Source organism: Heterocephalus glaber, unplaced genomic scaffold (assembly GCF_053883595.1).
Source record: "Heterocephalus glaber isolate CG9 unplaced genomic scaffold, H.glaber_assembly_v1.0 deba00000594, whole genome shotgun sequence".
Taxonomy (NCBI): Eukaryota; Metazoa; Chordata; class Mammalia; order Rodentia; family Bathyergidae; genus Heterocephalus; species Heterocephalus glaber.
In genome coordinates, this window is record NW_028258151.1 from 271000 (window position 1) to 277078 (window position 6079).

The window sequence follows — 6079 nt, forward strand, 5'->3', positions numbered from 1 at the left end:
GAATACAGTATACAGAGTCCCTGCTCCTGGTGACAAACTGCTTGGAGACAACTTGAAAAGAGGAGGCAGGTCAATCCTGAGGCTTCAGGTTGGGTCCTGAAAGAAATTTGTTTGCAGAAGGAGCCCTGGTTCACGGACCTGCTTATACTGGATCATTTGCTTTAGAAAGTAAGGACTAGCTTTCAGGAAGAGCACAAGATCAGTTTTCTCTCTCTCTACCCAGCAGGCCATAACAAATGGCTACGTGAGATTTGCACTTTGGTCCAACATAGCAGACCTAGTAGCAATCTCTCCCAGCACATTCCCCACCAGCCTGTTGACACGACCTTTGTGGTATTCCTTTCCATAACAGGAGAATAAATTTATAAGCACACCAGTGAATCAAGTGTCTAGTATGGTATGATTATGTTTGTGGTGCACTGTTATTAGCCAAGCAACCATACAATCAACAAGGAAGGGAATAACATGTAAGTAAAAACAAACAAAATAGATGCTGTGCACAAAGGATCTTATTTAGTCCTCATTATAATCCAATAAATTACATCTCCTTTTTATACAAAATGTTATAGCCAGACAGGGATAGAGGTAAAATGCAAAATCCAGGTCAATCAGTTTTCAATGTCTAGGAGACCACCATGCCTCCTCTCCTAGAAAATATAAATAATGAATACTTTCTAGTAACAGATGAAAAATAATGAAAGTAGATCAATGAGTAGTCAACCAAGGAAGTCAGTCTGTGGAGATAAAAAGTGAAGTAAAAATTTCTAGCATTCCCTGGAGTACACTACTCCCTGTGCGTCTTTGCTACTCTTCCACTGCACCTGCCGGTGAAGTTCTGCAAGATACTGTAATATCTCTTAAGCAATCCAGATTGAGTTCTCTGACTTATACTAGAAACATCCTTCGACACACATGTGCTACTGAGGCAGCAGGTCTGTAACTGCTAAGTGTGCACCTAGAGGCACTGCACAGGCCTCTAACATGAGGACCACCGTACCACGTTGAGGAAGACAGTCCACACTCCTATCCAGACAACACAGCTATATTGTAAGGAATTCAATTAAGTTTTAACCCCTTGAAACTTAACTATGTGTACTATATTACCAATAAACAGCTTTAGAATTCTGGAAAATTTACTATGGACTGAAACGTCAGCAAAGCATAACATATCATGATGACTACTTATTTTCAACCTTGGTTGTATCTACCACTTAAACATCAACATTATTATTTTTTAGACTTCTTTGGTCATCTAACAAATCTATTGATTACCTTTATATAGACTGAAACAACAGCTCAATGCACGCTGTCATACAATATTTTACAAAACTAACCACTATTTAATCAGATCACAAAAGGATAGTATGCCTAAATGATTATTTCAGTAAGCTTTTTATCTAGGCAGAAATGAACACATTGACTATAGTCTTATCATCCACCCGTAAGGTCAGCGACTGCTGCTGTTAAGCCTTGATGGGGCTTCCTGACTCTATGTGTTGGATTCTGTTATACGAAGACTGTCCCAAGGCTGTCCTCCAAGGTCTGGGGCTCAGTTTGTGAGGATTCTGCTTCCCTAAACCATGACCAGGCACCTTATCCTACAGGTGCCGAGAGACAGTGCCGCACATACAGCACAGCCGCTGTCATCAGCTTATCTGCCTTAGAGTTTGGCTCTGCCACTTACTAACTCCGTGATCTGGGACAAATGACTTAACTTTCCCGGGCCTCAGTTTCACAAGTGCTAGAATAGCACCTCCCAACCCACAGTGAGCTTCAATGCTGTTGGAGGGACGATGAGATGCTTTCCTTCTCTGCCCTTCACAAGACAAAATGAAATAATTACAAGGCTCTGGCCTTAAGAAAAGAAAATCTCCAAGGCCAAGCTCAAAAAGAGTCCTATTCTTTCTACTCTCAAAGGCAAAAGAAGCCAAACCAGTCTATGGCCTTTGTCAGGATGAGGTGATGAAGAGAGGAGGGGTGAGAAGAAACTGTTTTGGAGACACTGAGTGAGCAGCACTGCTGCTCTTCATTCGCCCTTGTCTGGTCTTCACATTTCCTTTCAGAAAGAGAGAGGAGCCTGATAATTCCATCCACCAGCCTGGGCACTAGTGGTGGCCTCTTGTCTCAAAAGTGAACTGATGCCATTGGAGTTGGAGAAAGGCCAGTGCAAGGAGTGCTGACAGACTGCACTGCTAATATTTGGCATGGTAAGGTTGCTAGAAGGAAGAGGAAATGGAGTCTCTCCTGGGCATCTCTCACTGGAGCATCATACAGAGGCAGGTGCCTTCTGAAATCCACCATGGACTCATGAGACTGCAGGCACGCAGCAAGGACTCACTGACAGCGTCAGGACACACCCTGGGCACCAGAGGAGGAGCACACCCCTCTCCTGCCTCCACACCACAGCCCTGAAGGTCCTAGAAGCAAAAAGGGAGGCCTCTGGGAGGGCAAGCCCTGCACCACTCCCACAAGGCCACACCCTCCATGGCAGGGAGTTTAAAGGACCCTACCTGGAGGACACAGGTGAAGGGAAGGGTAAGGTGATGACAGAAGGAATTTGGGGTCAAATGTGAGAGTGGAATACTAAAAATGAGGGATCACCTACTCCTTTCTAAGTGGAGTGACTGAAAAGTATCAGAACTGGACCAAGATGGCTTTAAGAGAGATGGATTCACAGCAGGAAGTGCTCCTGAGCTTCACAGAGGCATTTTTCTCTGAAAAACACAGGAATAATTTGATGTCTAGTTCTCATGAGTTTGGACTTCTCCATTGAAACAGTTTCTGGAAAAATAAAAAGTCATATACACTCTTACAATCTCTGATAAAGTTGTCACACTACTCAAAACTGTACTCAGGATCCATTCCTTAGCAGAATCACGGAAAGTTTGCAAAACCTATTACAGTATTTAACCTTTTAAATAACAATCACTTTTCCTCTATTCTAAGGGATTCCCAAAATTTCAGGGAGTTGAGTCACTGGATTCTCTTTAATGTCCCTGATCATATCTTCAGCATGTATCCTTCAATTTCATACTTTAAAAGGTACCTTAGCTTAAATAAATAATTGTAAGAGTAATATACCTTTATTTGCCATGTGTGGAGTTTAATTTTATATCTATAACATTAGATATATATTTCCTTTGGAAAAAACTACAGAAGTATTAGGATATACTGCTAAAAATAGCAAGAATCAATAATGGAAGTACTAAGAAATGTTGCATTTATCCCTTGTTTTTATTCCTCAATATTTCCCTTAAAATTATCTTCAATATTTTTTTTCCAGAATAAAGGGTATACATCTACAGAGAAAATTATACTTAAGGTCTTCTAAGGGACTGAGGCCAGAGCCTATTTTATGCCGCTAGCCACCTCACCTGGTACCTCGGTATTACGCAAACCTAAGCACATCAAGCAACTGTTCTTTCTTTGCTGCTTAAGTTACAGGATGACACTTTCCCCACTTTCTCACTTTTTGATACTACAGTACACATTATTAGAATCCCTGCTGACTTACTGCTATTGAATTTGGCTATATCCAAAATAAACGATAATTAGATGTTACAACTTGTGATTCTTCTGTGATAAAAATCCTCTCTACCCTTATGCCAAACTGTGAGATAGTCATTTCCACATACTGGGCTGGACTTAGGCTGGTTCCTGTGTGGTTAACAAACGTGTAAGGAAAGAACTGCCTGTCTTCCCCACTGCCACCTCAGCCAACGCAGCACTTTCCTCTTTATGTGTCCTTTGTGGGATGCTCTTGCTTCCTCCACCCCTTATCTTGATCCTGGTCCCTCCACATGGCCCTTGATCTTGTTCTTTGGCACCATGTCCTCCTGAATCTTCACTGTGGGCCTGGTCTACTCTAAGGCACAGGAGCTCTGCCTTTAGCCTCCAACAATTCCCCAAGTGTTCATCTGCTCCCCTTTGTCCAGTCTCTAGTCTCTGCCCAATCTTTGCCTACAGCACTACAGTTTTATCCTTGTCTCACCTGCCTACAACAAGACTTATGTTTCTCACAGGGCAGGATGGCAACAATCCATCGTGAACTCAAAGCCCATGAAAGGGCTGAAAGCTCTACTAAAAGTTCAAGTCACTTAATCACAGGCATTACTAATGAATTTATTCTCAATTCTCAAATTATTTCTCATGGTTAATGTTTTTAAGGTATGAAAATAACTTTGCTATGATAGTAACCTTTTTCAGTTTTACATTTATTCTATTTCCCAGCAGGCTATTGATGAAATATTTCATCCACCAGGTCCAATACCTTCATGACAGTTCTTTTACCCATTGCTGTAAATATTGCTTTTCTTTCTCAGACTTTTGTTTTCTGCTTATTTTTGTTATCTCTGTGCTGTAGACATAGACAAATACAATCTATCACGTAGCTCTTGAGAGAGCAATATTTAGACCGCAATTTGTTGAAAGTCCCTGAAGAATGGAAAAGCTTTAAAGAACAAAACCTGCAGACTTAGGGCCCTGGAGAATGCTAGTGTTAGGAAGTGAGCAGAGGCCAGAGGCTGCGCTGGCTAAGTGCCACGAAGGCACAGTCCTGCGAGGAAAGAAGGCGCTCAGACACCAAGAGACCTGGTTTTCTTAAAGTGTTTCATAGGGAATCCTCTTGCTTTGGATATGAGAGCCTCTGAACCTCTAGTCCAGGGCTGGGTTTTTACCTGGGAGTTAAAGTAGTACTCTGTAGTATGGCAAAGGAAGACACTTCATATTCATTTATGCTCCTCTATCACATTCCTACTTAAGAATATTACCTATGGAAGATCAAAAGAGATTTCCACCACTGCAGATGCATCAGCAGAGAACTCAAGTTTCTCACCAAATATACCATTTTAACTACAGGTCAGTAAATGAACCCTTACCAGAGCACTCTGCCTAAGCTCACAAGTGTCGTTAGACTAGTCCTGGGAGAACAATTCAAGTTACAGTCAAGGCAAATATAAAGAGCCATGACTTCTTTTTTGCTTGGGAATCTCTTTGATCCAAACAATACCCAAAAAAGGGCTATAATTTCATTTAAAGGATATGGAACACAGTGGTACTTAAGAAATATGTACTTTACATAACTTTTCCTTTTAAGCTAAGAATTGTTTGTAATGCTAAGCCTGAATTTTACTCTACCACAAAAGAATATGAAAAGATTTCAAGAGTAAAGCAACTGGGTTGGTTTTTTTTACAGAAATGTTTTTAAGTAATGTATCATTTTTCTTTCCTACCATCCTGCTTTCTGCAAATAGAATTTGTAGCATTGGTACTGTACTGTAAATGGGGTTTTTTTCCTCTGTCACTTTACATTTTACTTCTGATTACCTAGGCCTCAAAAAATGACAATTAAAAGTAGTGTTTGAAGGACAAGTATCTCCCTTTTTTCTGTTACCAGAGATCAAACCCAGGGGCACTCTATCATTAAACTACCTCTGCAGTCCTTTTCATTTTTTATTTTGAGACAGGGTCTTGCTAAGTTGCACAGGCTGGTATCCAACTTGTGATCCTCCTACCTCAGCCTCTCAAGAAACTGGAATCACAGGTGTACAACCCAGAACCCACCTGGAAGGAGAACATTCTGGAATAGAAAATTTCATATTGTTTCTATGTTCAGGATCTGAGGCAGTTTTATCACTTCAGAGGTCTGGCTACAAAACCACCACCATTCAGGACTTGTTCTCTCCCACTCCTTCTGGCTCCCTGGTCTCCAGGCTTTGCTGGGAACCCTGGCCTACAGAACTGTCTGCTCACTCTCTCAGCCCCTTTGTGACCTTGCTCAAAGGTCACCTTTTCACTGGGCTTGGCCAAACCACCCTATCTGAATACACAAATACATCTCCCCCTTTGTGAGATTCTAATCTCACTTTCCTGCTTCTTCCCTAGTCATTTATGAACTCCTAATATGATCTGTAATCTGCTGATTTCTGTTCAGTTTCTCCCCAGTAGAATGTGAGTTCCATGAAGGGGGAACTTTTGTTTGTTTTTTTCAGTCTATGTCCCAACACTTAAAAGAGTAAGGAGCACTCAACAAATAAGTAAATAAGAACAAATTAATTATTTTGCTAGTAGTAATATTATA

At 41.2% G+C, this 6079-nt stretch overlaps 1 protein-coding gene across 3 annotated transcripts in view; it reads right to left on the minus strand.

Annotated features, from left to right (window-relative positions):
* LOC110345624 (regulating synaptic membrane exocytosis protein 1-like) overlaps nt 1-6079 on the minus strand; it is a 222389-nt gene that overhangs the window by 71587 nt on the left and 144723 nt on the right. The gene's annotated exons all lie outside the window — the stretch shown is intronic.